The following is a 19,794-nucleotide window of genomic DNA, read 5'->3' as shown; positions in this document are numbered from 1 at the left end:
TTTGGAAAGGATGGGTCTTCCTATGTGGCTTTGAACCTCTTAAGTCAGTTTTTTTGTTATTTTTGTTGAAGACTGCTCCTGGAAAGCTTTCTGTTTGTTCTCCTGCCCTGGGTAAGGGGGATGTTAAAAGTGGGGTGCAGCTGTTCATGTGTATAAGTGGGAAAAAATATTTAATTTTGAATACAGCTAAATCCCTTCAAAGACTACTACTTCTCTGCTGAGCCAATGTGATATGTGAGCAGCAGGCTTTCCCCAGAAATGGGTAGGACTTCCAAGTTGGTGCTAATGAGATTGTGGTAGTGTGGGGCCACACTTGGAGCATACTCTGGGCAGGCTCTGGCCATGTCCAGGGTGAGCAGCTCCTTGTTTTGCTCTGCAAGGTGGGACGGTTCAGGAGAAGAAGGGAAGAGCACACAATCAAGAAGAGAGGGGGAGCTGAGTGGCACATGACAGAGCTAAATTTGGCACCATAACAGAAATGTGAACCAGAAGAATCTCCTCAACACTCTGCCAATGTTGGCTGTGTGGGTGGGAGCTCAGGTGCAGGGGCAGTAGTGTCCATTCTCCATGAGGGACTGACATACAATTGCCCCTTAGAGTTGAAACAGAAAGGGAAGTGTAGCTTGCCCAGGGAAGTGCTAAAAGGACTCTGCAAGTGAGGAGTCAGGTGGGCAAAGATGACCAGGATGAAAAATTGATTCGGGTCATATTGGGACGCTAGTAAAACAGAATGTTGCATAGAAAATGGATTCCATGGAAAACACTTGAAAGAGTACAGTTTTAATAACAGAGTACAACTGCATTGTGTTTAGCAGATGCCTGCCTAGAGTATCTACTTTCCCACCTCCAAGATTTTCCCCCAACATAAAATCTGAGAAGATATGAAAAGATGCTGCCAGTAAATGTTCTTTTTAGCAAAATGAGTAATACTGATTTATTTATCTCTAACCTAGCATCCAAAATGTATTTGGTGTGTGAAAGATCTGAGACAAAATAATTAATCCTGCTGTGGAGCCTAAGAGATTAAAATCCAGTTGCTTATGACCTTTTCTCCCTCCTCAGAGTGCATTTAACACAGGCTTTGACCAAATGCTATTCATGTTGCTGGGATGATTTCTGTTGCCTTCAGTCAGGTTTCTCTAGGAATGCACCTTATCATATTCTCTCATAACATTCAATGTCAGGTTTTAAGTTCAGCTTCAGTAACATGGCTTGAAAAGTGACAGGAATCAAGTCCTTATGAACCAATTTTTAAATATTCAGGTATTAATATTGAATTTTGACCTTTGTTTTTAATCTCTCATATCACCTATGAGAATAAGTAACTTATGCTACAACTGCAAATGCTGTAATTTGCTTCTAATGGTTCTTCAAGACTGTGAAATGATTTTTTTAAGACAGGATCTGTATCAAAGAGATTACAGATCAGAAGCACTCTGATTAAAATATTTGGCAGTCCATGTTTGTTTCAAGATATGTTAAGAGACTAAAAGAATAATCTAGAAAAAAAGAAGTTACTGTAATGAGTAAAACATTTTTCTTCTTAAGTGTGTCTAAGAGCTTTTTCTGAATTATACATTTCACCTCTTCAAAGAATTAAGGAATTACATAAACAACTGCATATTTTCCCTTGCAGAAAATTCTACAGTACTGCCAAATGAATTCCAGATAAATCCTTCCTGTTTTTCTGTCTCATTGTGTATCAAGGTGATAGCTATCCAGACCATTACTTCAACCAGGTTGCTTATTTTCTGGGTAGAGAACACCTTAGAGATATGTCATGAAATTGAAATATTAGTAAAAACTCATAACCTAGATGTAAATTACTGGTCTTTGAAAAATGATTGAAGTTGCCCCTAACCTAGTATGTATCATTTTTTCAGGTCTTACAGACCCACCTATATTTAGTTGTCATGAAGGCCACCTAAATTTGTAAAGGGCTCTGAGTTATCTCAAGTTATTTACACAAGTGTACCTAAACCTGTGTTGCCTAGATTCAATACAACAAACTTTGGAGCATGTGGTCACACTTTAAAAGACTTCTGCAGTTCATCAAGAAGCCAAAGCTTTGACCATTTGTCCTCAGGTGACTGGTTGGGTAATATTTGTACACCTCTACAGAAAAACAATAGGTTTGAATAGAGAATTGTGTAAATATTAGGTATTATGGTTATTATTTGTCTTTTTGCCACTGACATAACCTGTTTAATTGTTGAACATATTTATTGGTCACTAAATCTGTACTTCCACAGTCCCCTCCTCTGTTTTCTGCAGACCTTACATTTCCTGTGAAGGAGGAACTCTGTGCTGTCCCTATGGAATGGGAAGGACTAGGATGCTTTACTAAGACTTCTCTCTTCACCCCTGCTGAGCAGCTGTGCTGACCTTTGCTATAGAGGGCTGTGCTTTGGCCTGCAGGAAGATCCCTGCAGCCATCCCATACCATGCAGGGTCCCCATACCCAGAAGGCTCATGGTACAAACTGCACATGGCTGCATGGGGGCACTGGGTTTTCTAAGGGGAACCTTCTGGGAGGAAGCTCTGGCCCATCCATCTTCTCTCTGAGGTGCTCCATACAGCAAACCTAGAAATAATCTGGGCATCCACACCTGGGGAAGAGTCTGCCATGTCATGCAAGACACAAAACTGGGTTTTCTTCAGGCTTGCAGCAAGGCTGGGACAGTGCAGGGCTTTGCAGGCTGTCTGCCCCTGATGGCTGGGGGTGTTTGCTGGCCAGCATTCCTCCAGCCCAGCTGCTGGTGGCTCCAGGGAATGACACTCCTGCCAGTGCCCTCACACCCTCATGCTGCCCTGGGCTGGCTTCCTCAAGGAGGCCATTGGGCCTGCCTTCCAAAATGAGGCATTTCTCAATGTCCATCTCAACAGATCTTGGTTTAATTTGGGTGGCAAGTGTTTACAAATTAAACCCTCTACTCAATAATGCTTCTGTGACAGCTGTTTTGTCCAGCTTTCATCATGATGTAAATGTTTTTAACCAAGGAGCCTTGGATACCTACTAACATGGTACACTTTCTCATGTGTTTGCCAATTTGTTTTTTATTTCTCTAAGAAACTAGCTGAATTCATAATGTATAGTTTTTGCCCAAGAAACTAGCTGAATTCACAATATATATATTTTTTTCTCTAGTTCTGTTTCAGGGTAATGTTTAATCCACTATTTGAAGCAGGTTTTTCATTCTCTTCTCTGTAATAAATTACTAAACTGAAAGAAATGGAACTGAGATCCTGTAGCTTAAATTTGCTGAGCTTTTGTTTTGAGGTTGAACAGTGAATCTTAGAAAGCTTGTTTTTCATTTGTCCTGAAACCTTGCCCCTCCTGCCTCCTCCTTTTCATGCCAATAAAAGGTAACCAGAGACAGCTGGGGGCTCTCTTTCTGCCTCCCCTGAATGGGAGTGTCTCCTGAATGCCTCTTTCATGTACCTGCACAAACCCTGCTCTGCTGAAGCGCTGTGGCCGAGGTTCTCAGAGGCTGGATGGGCTTTCATTGCCTGCATTTCTGGTCTGAAGCAGACTGAGAGAAATGAGTGTTAAGTAAACGCAGCGGCAGCCCTGCCAGCGTCAGCATTCCAGCCTGCAGTGCTGCTCCTGACCAGGACACTGCCAGCATAGACTTCTGCACATCCAGCTGGCAGGGGGCTGTTTTACTTGCTAGCAGTTGCAAGGAAGAGGGGTGCATGGCAGAGCAAAGACTGGCAATAGTTTTTATGAGGCTGTTTATTTTTTCTATAACAAGTGTGTGGTGCCTTATGGATGTTGAATGGGAATTTAATACAGCGATAAAGTAAAATTGTAAACTTACCAGGTCTGTTTTCAGCTGCCTTTGTTCTGCACCTCTAAGCATCTGCAGAAAACATGTTCAACAGCACTCAGACACTTCTGTGAATTTATATATGATCTTATTCAGCACCTTCTGCAGAGCACCGATCACCTCGCTGCAGCTGATTGAAGTTAATAGAAAATGAAAGTGTCTATCTGTCTTTCCATAGAAGGCCTTTTGTGTGTGAAGTCAGTGAACACAGGCTTTTAAGTGAAAGCAGAGGTTTATTTTCAGCTTTATGTGAAGAGCATTTTACAAATCCTATGTTGCAGTTTAGAGATCAAGATTTAGGAAACAGGAATATTTGACAACAGAGGGATGTGCATCTGGTGATTTTTGCAGTTAGGGCAAATTTCAAACACCCTAACGTCCAGCTAACAGTGGGATTTACACTTGGAAGGATTGTGCATTCATAACTTCCTAATAACAATGTCAGGGTATAGTCTGTTGTATCAGGCAAAAGAACCTGCACTGGATGAATTAGACCTTTGTTTGCACAAACACCTAGGAATTGTGTAGGCAGGAAGATTTCCTCCGTTCTACCAAAATAACCTTATTCCTTTACCACACATAGGCACTCGTATCAATTCAAGACTTTCCCAAGTAAAGACGGTTTTATTCAGGAGTGAAAACGTGTGTTCAAGTAGTTATATCATTCAATAAATATAGTATGGCTTCTGCAGATCCTTCTGCTTTACTTTCTTCCAGTTGCTGCCTCATAACCTAGAGAGGTTGCTCCTGTCCCAGCTGCTTGTTCCAGGTCTTTGCTGGGTGATGCTATTCCCATTGCTCTGTCATGTACCTGAGGTACTGCCCTTCCTTTTTCACTTCCCCTGAGCCAGTGGCTGTAGATGCAATGGAGGCATCTCGAGACATGCCAGCATTACCTAGCAGGGTACCTAGCATGGATGTACTAATGATGACCAGAGTAGCGCAGTGGTGATGTTAGTGTTGACTTCTCAGCCCAATATCTGTGATGTTAGGAAGAAAACGACAGGTGAAAAGGATTGTCAGTGTAGATGTAACTGCAGAAGTATTAATGCAGTGCAGATATTGCTCTGCAGCTGTCCTGTGTCACCCATGACCCATGGCAGACACAGTGGGCAGCACAATGCAGGTGGGCAGGAGGGCTGGTTGAGCACAGACAGGAGGTGTGTGGCAAACCCCACCAAACCCAGCCAGGCATCTCCATCATGCCCTGCAGCACCGTGACTCCTGTGAATCCTCATGTCAGCATGATTCTGGATGCTCAGAAACATAAGCTAGAGTAGAGTAGCTTGCCCTAATAATGTTCAGCATGAGTTCTCAGAGCATCTGAAGTAATGTTTGCATTATGGTTTGCACAAATATGTGTGTGTAGAGATACTACTCTTCAATGCTGGTCCCAGAGGAAAATTCACAATCAGACATCAGAGTGACCACAGAGGATGAATGCAACAGCTTATTGGAAATGGAATGTGAAATATCTTTAGAGAGACAGCTTCTGTGTACTCAAACCAGGGCTATTACATCTTGGATTTAAGGTAATGGCAGCTATAACTTTCTGAAAATGAAGACTCTTTTCCTCTTTCCTCTTTTTTATTCTTGCAAGTATATGCTACCCCATCATTAGGATGTCTTTTTTGTTCTTTTGCTCCTGATTGATGGTGCAATTTTATTTTTTTAGTCATTATTTTTAGTTTTGTATGTAGCTGTTTGTCTGTTTATTGAAATGAACAGCCATCCGGGCACCCTGATCAAAGCAAAAAGCATGAAATCCCACGTGTTGCACTTTTGAGAGCAGCAACAATGAAGCTAACCTTTCACCCTTGACTTTCTTTTAACCCTAATTTTGAAAGACAGTAGCAAACAATTCAGCTAACTTCTTAAGTAAAAGAATATTCAAACTAGTTCGATTGTAATGCAGTGCTCTTTTCAAGTGAATGGAAGGTCTGGGAGTAATGCATGCAAACACAGAGGCCGGGTAAGTTCATTACTTTGGAGTTTCTGGTGTAGTAATAGCAGTGAAATGGTTAAAAGGCTGACTTTAAAGTGGTCACAATTAGGCTTCAAAGTTAACACCCCACCCCACTGAGATGAATGGGACCAGTTGACATTTCTTAGTGCTATTGTTTCAGTCTGGCTTGCTATAGCTTCTAAAATAAGACAACAGTACATCTGTTTACATTCTGCTTCCGCAAACCCAGATGGGCTAGAAACTTCATTGTTTTTTAAGTGGAAGCTTGGATTCTGGAGAATACAGCAATATCCACAGGGTATCTGTAGGAAGAAGAGCTGAAAGCTGCCTTGATCACAGACATCTCCCCCTTCTCTATAAACTTCCATTGTCCCAGGACAAATCTGTAAACCACAGGGGGAAAAAATAAAGTAATATACATTTGAAGTACTTTTTTCTTACATGACATACCCACAATAACTTCTCATCAAGTCCCTAGCATGCAAATTTTCATAAGTGGATGTGGTGTTTTGAACTTTTTTCTCTTTTAGTAGTTTGTAGAAGGTAAAGGTCCTGATTTTACTGAATGTGGTAGCTTCTCTTGAGCCTCTCCTAACAGAAAATTCTTCTGTCTCTAGAGAAGCCAGGATTTCAGACCAGGTGTCACTTTGTGTTCATATGGGTAGAATCCTTTAATTTACTTCTGAGGCTGTTACAAGAAGGAAGATTATTGAGAGGAATGTTTTGCGTTTTTCTGATACTTTCATATGGGCAGCCACATTAACTGGGGTAAGATCTTAGGAGCTGGAATGGATTAATAAAGGTGCAAGTGGGGCCAGAATTTGGAGCAGATGGTCTCTATTACCCCATGCTTCAGTTCATGTAGGGAGTACACAGTGTCCCCTCAGACTTTTGTTGAGGGGTCTGCACAGTGGCAAAGTGCCCTCAGTAGCAGCCAGAGCCCTATGAGAGCTCCTCTGATAAAAGAGACCCATTAGATATGCTCAGGCTGTAGATTGAAACCAGCTGGGAATCTGTCGGAAAGATTTTCCTCATTGTGCTTTCATCAGGGTGGAAAGTTTGCGGCTTGTTTTGCATATATATGTATTTTGGGCTTTGTTGCTCTGACTTTGTGAGTCCTAGAGCCTGCCAGTGATAAGAGCTCTCATGCATACAGGCTCCTTTTGTATCCTGGCACTCAGTGATGCTGCCTTCCTTTTGCCCGTGGACAACACAGCTTGTGCTTTGGAAGTGCCCTTGTGGGCTCTCCCAAATGGTGTCTCCCAGATTTCAGCCCTGGGTGAGCTGGATGGTGAAGGCAGGCGTGCAATCTGGGATTTGGGCTCATGACACTTGTTTTCTGCCCAAATTCAAGCTGCATTCTCATCTGACTATAAAATACAGTGGCCCTGAGCCTTGACAGGACTCCAGGTTGTCTGAGACAGCTATGGGCATTTCAAGAGTGTAAACTGTTTCCTCTCTTGTTGTTCTCCTCAGGTCCTGTGTTATGTGGAGGTATGCAGCAATCTGGTCTGGATGGAGAAAATACCTCAGAAAACCCAAGAGGAATATTTGCTTTGAAAGTTTCTCTCATGAGATTGTTTTATCTTTCTAATAAAATAAAATTGCTTTAAAAATAAAATAATGATAAATCATGCTGGGAAAACCAATTCCAATGTGATAAAACTCCTACAGTGTGAAGCAAGAGCCTTTAAATATAGTTAAAATAACTTCAGCAAGGCTGCAGTAGGTCAGTGGCAGAGCTTGGGAAAGAAGTTAGGTGATGTTTTGTCCAGTTCTGTATATTTTAATTAGCAAACTGGCCTGCTTCACTGAATTACAATGGCATTGTGATACCTAAATGTTCAGAATCCTAAGCTTTATATATTAACCCTAACACAGAGAATTTCTTGAATAGATTTTAAGAAAATATTGCTATAGCTTCTTTACCAGTTGTTCCCCAGCCTGCTTTTTATATAGTATTCAAGGATGATCTTGACAATGAGAATTATCTTTTAGGGAATATAAAATACCAGAGATTAAAAGGGACAGTTCTGGATAAGGCAGGAATTTGCCAACAAGGTGATGTTCTAAAACAACTTTTGAAAAATTAGGATGTTATGAAAATAAATATTTTTTTAACATTGTGGTTTTTTATTTTTCTTTTAGAAAAGAAAATGAAGCCTTCCATTATAAGACTAGTTAGTTTTGAGTAATTTGTGTGTTTCCCTTTTATGGTGTATTTCTCTAGTCAATTTATTATTTGCATGCCTATTGCTCCCAGTCTCTTCTGGTCTGGGCTTGCTTGCCAACTGGTATTTGCCACTAAAAATCAGAATAATAGTTTTCTTTGAGGAGCTTGGTAATTGTGGCAATTATTGTCCCATAGAAGAGGGTGAAGGATGCAGACGGTCACTCCTGTGGGGTCTCATGAAAAATGCAAGAGGGAAAGAGCCCAGGAAATTGAAACAATATTTTTCAATTAATGAATACTAAAAATTTGAATGTCTTCCCAAAATAACCCTGAAGTTTTATTTCTTATTGAAAATTCTTTTAAAAAGTCCCAACAAAACAAAACAGCTGATATTTACTTAATCATCCCAAGTTAGGAAAAAATGTTGAATAAAAAAGTTTTTTATAGGATTAAATTTCCATATTTTTTTTCAGCTCTAACTATGATAAGGTTCTACAAGGATTAATTTTATTCTTTCTTTGTCTCATCCTTTTTCCATCCTAGACAATGAAAATAGTTTAATCTAGCAGTTTTTACATTGTGGTCTGTGCACCAGAGCTGGCTTGTAAAACTTTTTCTTTCAGTGGTTTTATTGTTCAAGAACTGATGCTTTCTGTTACTTCTCACCATGCATTTTGGTTTTGTGAATGAGTATGCTTAGATAAAAGAATAATACTAATCAAGTATATATACCTTTTGTAAAACAATAATACTAATCAAGTATATATACCTTTTGTACAGCTTAATGTTATCATTAAATAAAGATGATACCAGAACTGCAGAGGTAACAACTCTTCTGAAAGGCTGAGTCAACAGGAAAAAGAACAGTCAGCAGTGAATAAGAGAAATCTGGGATGCCTTCACTTCTGATATCCAGTAAGGAAGAGGAAACAGCACAGGTAAAACATAACATGGAGTGTTGCTCTTTCTGCACATAGTTTAAACTTGATGGTATCAGAACTGTGCTTTGGGCTGCTTTTCAAGAAAGGGAAAACTAATGGGGTTTTGGTTCATGGCAGGGCCTAGCAAACCAAGTAGGACCAATTACAATTTAAATAGATAAGTGAAAGCTGCATGATCTTAGTTGCTGTGTCATGCTGTTTTTTGTTTCCATCATGCCTTTTACAGTTTTATTGTTCTAGTGCTTCATACTTGTGTAGTTTGAAGGTTGCTGTGTACGTGATTAGATTCACTCCCTACTGGGATATAGGCCAAGATATTCAAGTGATTGTTTACTTTGAACACCTCCATTTTTTAAGGTCCAAACCAGAGAAGTTTCGGAGTAGGGAAACTCGGTTGTTTGTATGGTTTGTCAATATGACATGGAAAGACAAAAGAAGAAAACATGGGTGTGAACAAAATCCTTGTTCATTTTTCGTTGCGTTGATGTCTGATCTTTGGTTGTCTGAATGAAGGTGACAAGATTTGGGTACTGCTGTCCTGGAAACTGGAATATGTACCTGGCCATGATCCAGGCTGAAGGAAGTAAAGCTGAGCGGTGACACTACCCTGTCTCTCCATTTCTCTTCCCTAACCTTGATGCCTTAAGTTTTAACTTTCATGTTTCTCAGAGTCTGTGCTGCCTAGGTGTGTAGCTCTGAGCTTCACATTAGGTGTCAGTAAGCTCTCTTCACAGGGGAGTTAGACAAAACAATCCCTTTCCAGCTTGAGAATCAAGAACAGCCATTATGAGCTTCAGGTCCACAAGCACAAATAATGAACTGAGGGGAGCAAACAAGGAGGATGGGAATTCATAACCTGAAGTTGTAATTGGACAATTAACCCAAATATGCAAATGGACCAAAACTTATAAAAGTGTGAAACCTTGTGACCGGTGGTCCATTTTGTGATTATTTCGGGTCCATCTTGGGTGTAGCCCTGGCCAGGCTCTTGTGCTGCCCATGGTGTAGCATTTAAGACCTTTTAATACATACCTACTTAATTCTCTTACCTCTGTCTAGTCTCTGTTCCAGGTTCAGCCTCTCAAGGCATCAACCTCCTAATTGCCCTAGAGCTTTACTGAAGATTTATTTAGATGCAGTCTTCTGGTAGGACAGTGGTGAGATCAGTGCTGACTGTACCATGTGTGGAGTAGGTGTAACAGCTACACTGGATATCTATTGTAAAGCATAAATAACCTAGGTATTCCATTTCTCTGTCTGTTGTGTGGGTGACTCTACCCAATGCAGGGGTAGCAAGAGGACATGCCTTCTTAAAGGACAGCATGAGCATGGGTGTTGGCAGGATACTTGGCTTAGAATTAACTTTTCCCTCAAATTCCTTCCTGCTAATACAGAGAAGTACAATTTGTGTTACTGAAGTAACTGCATTTATGAGAAATACTTGAGTTGAACTAAAAAAAAGTCCTGGAAGCATTAGGTTCTAGCTTTTTGATTGCCTGCTTTTAAGACAAGTTGTCAGCTGATATAGCTCCTTTAAAAATGCACTTTGCATTAAGGGGGGAAAAAGCAGCCTAAGCTGTGAAGTCTTAATTGTTAGAAGCGCAACAATAGCTTAAAAACAGACTGTAAAGCCTGGTTTGACAGCTGGAGGAAGGGATACTTTATTAATAGTTGTAAGGAATGGGTGGATAGGGCCTGAAAAAGGCAACAGGGGATATAAAAAGAAGCCTTGTAATATGAAACCATTGCCAAAATCCCTCACTGAACAATATATGAAAGCGCCTGCGTCACATAAGCACCAGGTTAATACTTGGTGAAGGGGATGAACAGCTTCTGGCTGGTGTGCCTCACTGAAAGTGAAGGTGCACCAGTGCTGCAGCCCAGCTCTGCTGGGGAGATCCTTTAATGGGCTGGAGATGGGCTCACTGGCCAACAGCCTCTGCTTTTGGGACTCAAAGTTTCTGTGTGGCAGGCACAGATGACTGGCCACCATACTTGCTGTATAGTCATCACACTTCAGTATTTTACAATCTGATAAGTCCCCTAAATATCCTTACAATTGATAGCCAAATTGCTCTGCTAATATGACCTGAGACATATAACTCCAACCACTAATTTTCTGTGGGAGGTGGCAGGGAAGATGCCCCTCTACAGAGATTTCATAGAGCTAAAATCTCTCCAAATTAAATCCTCAATTAAAGCACAACTGCATGTTTTCTGTGGCCAGGAGCTGACTGCATAGGAGATAATGGGAATGCAAAATCCCTCTTGTTGCTCCGGCCTCAGCTGCAGGGCTTCTCTGATTCCAGACTGCCTGGGTATCCAGATCAATGTCCCATATTAGACTATGATTGTCTGTTTATGACAGATCCAGAACACTTCAATTTTCTATTTATTTAAAAAAAGAAGTCCTTAGGTAAATGTCAATAACCCCCAGAATCTGGGAAAGCCTTGGAAGCAGAAGAGCTGCAGTTGTGGGGAAGTTTTGGTCTCATTGGAAATCATATATCCATAAAATCTCTTTAGTGCAGACTTCCTGTGTCATGCCGTGCTGACTCTGTGTGAGATCTGACATTGTTCTTCACTCTTTAATAATGAGAGCTCAGGAGGGTGGGGAGAGGGGAAACATAAACAAAAATGTCAACCTGATTTTTAGTATTGTACAAATTTAACCCAAGTTGCCTGTGCCAATCCTAATCCCTCCTTTCAGGTTTATTCTTTCCATGTGGGTCAGTGGCAACTCAGTTCCTGATACATCAAATCCAGAAACTTGCTGAGACTGTCACTATCTCTGGCAGCATCACATGGGGAAGATGACACTTATTATGTCTGTGGTACATGGCAAATTTGTTCTCAGGATCAGAATTTTCTGTGGATGTGGGGTCAGTGTGGCTTCCCTTCTCTGCTGCTCCCCTCAGTTGCAAGTGTGTTGCATTGATAAAGAAGAATTATTTCTCTTCACTGTAGCTTTAACCATGTTCTTAGGTTTCTTTGCTTTTCCTAAAATATCGTTTTTCTTTTTCACCAGTGATCTTAGCCAGTTCACAGTGTTGATGGGAATTTCTGCTCTTCCTACTCTGCAGCACATGTCCTTTCTATAGTGTTTCTTTTCTTTCTGTGTATTGTACAGAGCAGGTTTCACCTTTGATAGCTAGTTTTTGTTTGCAAGGGGAACTGGCAAGCTAGGTGTTTTCTTGAAGCTTTTTCTGCACAACCTTTTTTCTTCACCTTCTTGCCTTCTCTGTGTGGCACCAGTACTGGGAACAGCAGAGCTGGCAGATGAACTGGCAGATGAGCTTTTATGTTGTGTTTCAGCTTTACTTTGGATGGTATTTAGAAGACCACCCTGCATTCATGAGATATTTCTGAGGTTATAGGGGAAGTAAAAATGCAAAGGTAGATATTGCTTGTGGCACTGATGAGGAGAATTGGTGGTGCTAAGATGGGAGAGGAATTGCATTTCCATGAGATATTTGGGATTTTTTTCTGCTGGATTCTTCCCTTTTCTGTACAAAAGAAATATTTAAGGGCCTACCCATTAAAATGCTGTGTAGGAATTTTTCCAGCCTACTTGCAAAACGAGGGTGATTGCACCTGCACTCATTGATAATTTCCAGGGTGAGAATCCGTTGTGGTAGACTTTGGAGAATGTGATCAGGAGGAAAGGCAGAGACAAATTCTCTTTGATGTAACCATGGGTAAGATATATACCCACAGTTTTCTTATCAAAACCAAGCTGGTGTGTGACAGAAGGAGGGAGAACACAGAACAGAAATATACTTATTTCTATTGGCACAGCCTGAACTCTGATTGGATTGGCTCCCCCTTTTTGCTCAGGTATACTTTTGGTGATCACACATCCTACCCATGAATGCTAAATCATAGTTTGATTCCACGTGTCAGCTGCTCCATACTGAAATATGTTCATCAGAATTCCCAGTTTGGTCCCAGGGAGGCCATCCTTACAGTTTTTGAAATGATGAAAAGTTGGTGTTAGAAGTGTTTCTAACCATGCTTCTGATCCACAGAAAATATCAGTTACATGAAAGGAAAAAAATTCAACCTTATTTGTTCTTTTAACCCAGGTTAGGTTTGAAGGGTGCTGAGTGTTCTAGCTATAAGAGAACATGTTATTGCTTTTGTACATTATTGCTGTTATACCCCAGGAAAAACACATCAGGATCCACTCATTATTTAGCAGACTAGTAAAATTTAAAATATAAGATATCACATGAGGCTGAAAGTGCAGTCCATCTGTAGGGAAATTTCTTGCTGCTGTAGGAGAGGCAAGGTTGTGCTGTGCTTTGGGAAACAGCACGACCATTACTTCCAGTGTCTGAGGCACAGTCCCAAAATACAGGGGCCCGCACCCTAATTTTTTTGAGGTAGGCTTAAAGTTATCTCCCTGTATTTCCTTTGTTGGCCTTCTTACTACTTTTAGGCATCAGTTGCCTTTGTAAGTCTTCTTTATGGTTATATTTGCTAAAAAATGCAGCTGGTTTGGATTCCGTACCTAAATAACTTGACTGAGAACCTACCATACTTGCTGTTCTCCCTTTTCTTCAAAGCTAGACTACAATTAATGAAAACTTGCAAGTGGTTTCTTTAATACACTATTTTTTTTGAGATTTTTTTTCTCTTCCCACTCTCATCATTGCAACCTGTGCAGCTTCCTTGTACTTCCTTGTCTTTCTTTAAACATTATGCAGAATAAAATATAATTTTTCTCCTTACTTAGACTTTGAACTCTTTGAAATGAAATCAAGTGAGTTTGCCTGTACTTACTTGGTTGGAATCTTACCAGCTTCTACTGTTCTGCTGTGTAGGGAGTGCCATAGCTGATTAAAATAGATTCGGTCTTTTGTCTCTAATTTTTAATCTACGGCAGTATCACAAAGTTGTAAGGTAACACTGCACACTTCCATAGGAAAAAAAGTAATCACACCTGATTTAGCTTGATTTAGTTTTGTAAATCCTAGTAAATAATGCAGAACATATCTGAAGTGAATTTGAGAGTACAGCTAGGCTATTGACTTTCCTCAATTCTGCATAAGCAGAGAAGATAGAAAAATACAAAGTACTGAGAATCTCATCCCTGTCTCTAAACCCAGGACTAAATATCATAAGTGCATATATAAATATATATGTATAGATGTAATTCTGTAAATGTGCTCCATCGGTTGTTACCTCATAAGTCATTAATATGAATTTGAACTATACTACTTATATATACACATGATAAACATATGATAAAAATTAGACACAGGCAAAAATGTCTTGCAGAATTTGTGGTCTGAATGGCAAGATTTACCCCATATGAATGCCTACAGTGTGGTAACTTAAGCTCATTCCACATCAGATAGTTTAAGTTCATTCATGTCCTAATAAGTGGTAGCTGCTCTAGGAAGCCCTCTAAGCTTTCTATAACCAGATGTGCCACTAGTAATCTTTCCAAAATGTGATGTCAATGGAGCTGTAGCTGGTTAAAGGGCTATGCAGGGCAAAAAGTGGTATTAGTGGCTAATAAAGGCTAATTCTTTTGCAAGCAAAATTAGCTCGCTTCACTAGCTTGTTATGACTTGAAGTGTCTGGCCGTTGAACTATGCAGCTGGCTCATTTGTTGCTCTCAAAGAGATCCCACCCTGACTGACAGCTGTACTGGACTGGAAAAAAGTTCCCCAAATGAGTGAAAACAAGAGGGCTTCAGTTTGTGGGACTTTAGGATGGTAGCAATCCATGCAAACAACCTCCATAAGAAAAAGAGATGAACCCAACAAGGAATGTGAGTGATATGGGTCCTGGCTCTGGGCACTTAATTTCCTTAACTGAGCAGTTACCACTGCAGAACTTTGTGCTCACAGATGCTGTAATCAATTCATGTTATATGCAACTACCTAAAAGACACAGGTGTCCAGTAACTGCTTGCAGCAACCCTAAATAATCACTAGAAACTTAACTTCCAGTGAATTCCAGATATTGTGATGCTCTGAAGTGATTAAAACAGCACCAGAATAGCCTAAGCTCTGTGGATGTGTATTTTTTTTTACTCACTGGTGTTTTGGGTTAAATGCCACATCAGAGTGTTTTTATTACAAAGTTCCTGTTCCTGCTCAATGCAGCTGTACCTATTCTAATCTCCTTCATCAAAGGCAACCATTTCCTTTTTTTCTTAATCTCACAGCACTGTACCAAGAGCAGTTGTCCCTGTCTTCCTTAAGCTTGCCCTGCAGAAAAGCTTTCTTAAAATCTTCCCTATGTCCATTCTTTCCGTCGCACATGCTTAGAAATTTGTGTGCAGGTGTATAAACATGGACATATGCATGTGCCTATGCATATTTTAATCAGTTTCTTCTTCAGTCCTACAGCCTTGTGCATGTCAGACTAGGAAAGGACTTCTGGAGAAGGTTGCTACCAAGAGCAGTGAAACGCTTGCTTCATCGTGTACTTCCAAATTATTTTAATGCCTTCTTTATTTATGAGATGTTTCAAATTTCTGAACTCTATGATAACATTATACAGACAAATGTGCGCTGAGGTCAAGACTGATTATTTTTTCACTGTGGTATTGTTTTTGAAGGTGATTTGACACTCAGTGTTAAGACAGGTTGTCCAGAGTGACAGGTTGGCGATGTTGCCTTTTGTGCAATTAATCCCTTGAATGTTGATCCTGGATTGAGAGTTTATAGAAACCACATGGAAATATTGGTTTATGCTGTTAAGTAAATTTTGGGTCCCAAACTTTTATTCATTATGAAACAGTATTTGTGTTAAAAGTAGACCTTGGGCTAATGAATGAGTTTGGCTTCTGTAGCATGCCTATGACATTGCTTTCTTTGCACCAGAGACTTCTGTGAAGTTCTGGCTCTCTGTTTTGGTGACACTGGAAAGGGAACTCTCTCAAGAGAGGACCCATAAGTCCAATTTATCATGGCAAAAATGACAAAGCAGAATTTATGTAGAAATTGGGGCTTCAAATTGGACTTATTTTTGTTCCCTGTGAAAATTTTTTTGATTAGTCATAGTTGGGTACAGCTTGGATGCCCAGTCTTGTGAGAGATGGTGAGAGATGGTGAGAGACAGTAATATAAATGATCTTTTCTTACCGAGGATCTCAGGAAATCATGCAAGGGAAAACTCCCAGTATTTTCTTTTCACACCAAAAAGGATTTTTCTGACACATTAAAAAAAAAAAAAAAAAAAAAAAAAAAAAAAGAGATAGAACAAGGGTTATTTGATCCAGACATAAAGAGATACTCAAGTATCTTGTAGAGCATAGTCTAATTTTTGTTGTTTAATGATGGCTTTTCCCATTGGAAATATAATGAGAAATTATAGAAAAGAGATCTTGTAACAACAGGGATGATAGACAGGAGAACTGGAGCTAACATTGGACTCAGAACAAAACTACCCAGTCAGGGATGCATTTGAGGAGGTAAGCTGCTCGCCATGGTACATGAGAGATTGGTGCTAGGTGTCCCCCTCTGCTTAGATGCCATCACAATTAGAATATGGCAGGAATGTGTTAATGCTGCAGACCATGCTCAGGCTTCGGGAGACAGTCACTCCTCTAAATCTTAAGTATAGAAATATTAGTGCCACATATTACCAGCAAAGATCTGTAGAAAATTTCTAAAGATACCTTGACTGAAAAGTCAGAATAGTCTTTTTCTTGCTGAATCAGACAGTTTATCTGTAAGGAAAAAAACAAGTGCTGTAATAATGTAGGATGTCACATCTTCCTGCCATTAGCAGTGTTCTTTCTATCAGTTTGGATCCCCTAGCATAATAAATCTGAAGTTCATTAGGGGGAGTGGTAGGTTGGGATGCTTTTCATCCTTTACACATTATGGTCACTGTGGCCAGAGTTGTTACTTGTCCTTCTCCTTTGCCTGCTGAGGAAATTCAGCTCTATATGAATATTCTTGATTGTGTTCTGCTGGTATCACTATCTCCATAGTTTCAGCTCTTATTGGTACCCCTCTTATCAAAAGTAAAAATGCTGCTCAAAATTAGGTTTTGTTTTCTCAATCTCCCTCATTTCTTCTACTGTAATGCCACATATTTATTTTTTGTTAATGCTTTTCTATCTTTAAGTCTGTGAAGCTGGCTTTGTGCAGAAACACCATGCCACAGCAACAGCCAGCAGTGGTGCAGTTGCTCCAGTGCTAAGCTGATAACACAGAGAGAGCTGAAGCATTTCTACTTTTGTGCTTTGAACTCGTTCTCAGAGCTGGTTTCCTGATTTGTCTCATTAGCACTGATTTGCTTTGTACTCTGAGTGCAATTGTTCATTTGGTAAGAGTTAGAGCAACTACATCTCCATTTTTCCCTAGCTTAAGCAAAGCAGCAGTAATGGCCACCTCTCCTGGTTTTTCCTTGGCAAACTTCCCAGAAAGATGTGTTCTTAATTGTAATTTGCTCTCTGTGGTCAGCAGCAATATCTCATCTTTTAGTATCTCAACAGCACCACTGTATTTAACTCTGTGTGTGTCTGAGGCCTCACCTCATCTTATACAGAGTAACCCTCTATTCCAATTAGGCTGACTATATGCAGCAGAGATGTTCACATTTATTGTTTATACAATTAATTCCTCTGTCATTTGCTGCTTCAGCTGTTTTTCATGACTTAAAAAAAAAAAAAAAACAAAACCCAAAAAATAACCCACTACTTTCTTTTGGAAAAATATCATCATTTTCTGGGGAAGTCTTTGTCTGTGCAGCTAGTGTATCATACTAAAGCTGGTTTTGAATTTTGGGTAGATAAAAATTTTTCTGTCAAAACTCTTCAAAAGAAACCATGAATGTCCAGACCATAAATCCAGGAATGGCACAAAAGTGGGAATACAAGACCTGCAATATGTAATATGAGTCTTTTAGTCCAACCTCCCCTATTTCCACCCTGGTGCAAAATATGCTGCTGACACCCTTTCAAGAAAAGGGGCTTGGACATAAGTGTTTTTGGCAGAGCAGCAGGCACTCTTTGTTTAGGCTTAGTTTCATTTCTGTAAATTTTCTTGATAATACATGAAAAAGAAATGTCAAGTGTTGTATTTGTCACTTTGGTGGTGAAGTTTGGCAAATATCAGATCATCTTAATAAAACATTGAATTTTAAAGCTAACACTTCAATGGAAAAATATCTTTCATATAAATAAAACTGACAATTTTCATTCCAGTACATTTAATGCTCTTCAGGAACTCCTGTCCTGCATAAGAAAAATAAAACTTTCAACTGAAGTGCATTAATAACTGTTGTAAAGTAAGAAAGTATTTCCAAAATTTCTAACTTGCCTGCAACATTTGCATCAGCTAAGTCAGCAATACTTTACTAGCCACTGTTGGATTGTATTTTCTGCAGGAGACAGATAACCAACCCTGTGTGTCCTGCAATGAGGCTTTCCCTACTGTTGGTCATGTGTAGTTTGTTTTTTTCATTTCTTGTACCTCAGGGAATGAAAGGAAAAGTGATACTGTTGAAAAAAGCCAAAGAAACAAATTCAGGTTGAGGTTTTTTTGTGTGTAAAAATAGGATGTTGATATTGAAATATTATTATCCATCTTTTGCAGATTTCATGTCTTTCACCTATCCCCATCTTTCCCATCCAGTTTTATAATTATGCTTGCTCATCTCCAAACTGAATTTTTGGGGAAGTGCGTGATTCGATTTTCTACTTTGAAGAGATAATCCATCCAGTTTTGTAAACAGCACCTCATAAGGACTTTGTGGCAGCTTCTGAAATATATTCCTGTGTTAATGACAGGACTTCTGGTTTTGAACTTCTATATGTATATGTAACTCTGCTTTATTTGGTAATACTTAACTAGGGATGATTCCTGAGAAAAACATTGATTTAGCTTTACAGCAAGCTTTTCAAGATCTCTTTTAGAATCTCTTTCTGTTGCCATTCAATGAATAGTTCAAGTACATTTTAAAGGCTTTTGTCTCAATGTTCTAGTTAATTCATTTAAAACTCATCTTTAATGAGTTTTAAAATATTTAATATTGGATATAAGTTGCTTCTGAAATCAAGTAGGTTTTGTTAATGTGATTAATTTCAATGTGTTTAGTATAAAGAGTGTCATTAAATAATGATGAATGTATCACAGAGGAGTAATACACTTTATAATTTTTTTATAAGACCTAACATGCTGCCCCAATACATGTGGATTCCTAGCATCTAGATCTGATGCACATCCTGAGGGTAAGGACCCCATGTGCTACAAGTCAGACGTGGTGGGTCATGGCCCTGGGGTGGGGGTGCCCACAATGTCTGATTGAGCTCTGCTGTGCCGTGCTGTGCTGTGCCCTTCTTCTCCAGTGGCAGAGCCTCAGGTGGGAGGACCACACTTCAGCTTTCCAGGGGAGCATCCTCTCCCTGGCCTCTGTGGGGGACACTTGCCCCTGGTCAGGACCCCCATGAGGCTGTCACCCCCCAGGGATTGCACAGCTGTGCACTGCTGTGTCTGCCAGGCTGAGACCCCAACTCCAAGGTGAGGAGTTAATGCTGCTCTGGAGATGCTGTGGGCAGCTGATGGGGTCTCTGGTGTGGAGATGACCCTGAGGTGTTAGAAAGTCTCTTTTTCCCAGCCCTGAGACCAAAGAAGAAGACAGGATTCCTTGGCTCTTGTTCTCAAGGCTGTTTATTTGCTCTTATCTAATACATTGTGTTTCTGACCCACTGAGGTCTGTCCAGCAGGTTGGGTTGAGGCCCACTGACTGCCCTCAGAGCGATGTTATCTTTTTATACTAAGAACTATGTGTACAATATTTACAATAACTTTCCAACACCTGCCACCTATGTTAGACAGTTTGTCCAATCCAAAAGTGCCACCATCACAGTAGAAGATGGAGGACAAGAAGAAGGAGAAAGACAGGATATACCCA

General features: G+C 40.0%; 1 long non-coding RNA gene across 8 annotated transcripts in view; it reads left to right on the top strand.

The window, feature by feature from the left end:
- LOC139590100 (uncharacterized) overlaps positions 1–19,794 on the top strand; it is a 46,054-nt gene that overhangs the window by 13,073 nt on the left and 13,187 nt on the right. For 6 of the 8 annotated variants that reach the window (XR_011679249.1, XR_011679236.1, XR_011679239.1 and 3 more), the window contains exons 2-3: positions 7,273–7,290; positions 8,750–8,907. This is a non-coding gene — a long non-coding RNA (uncharacterized lncRNA). Of the gene's footprint in view, positions 1–815; positions 899–5,199; positions 5,363–7,272; positions 7,291–8,749; positions 8,908–19,794 lie in introns of all 8 variants that reach the window. The other 2 variants (XR_011679238.1, XR_011679240.1) reach the window with 2 other exon arrangements.

The sequence above is a fragment of the Agelaius tricolor genome, unplaced genomic scaffold, assembly GCF_023055355.1.
Source record: "Agelaius tricolor isolate 1412-34295 unplaced genomic scaffold, bAgeTri1.0.p SCAF_1, whole genome shotgun sequence".
In the NCBI taxonomy this organism is placed as follows: Eukaryota; Metazoa; Chordata; class Aves; order Passeriformes; family Icteridae; genus Agelaius; species Agelaius tricolor.
This window is presented reverse-complemented; position numbering and strand designations above follow the sequence as displayed.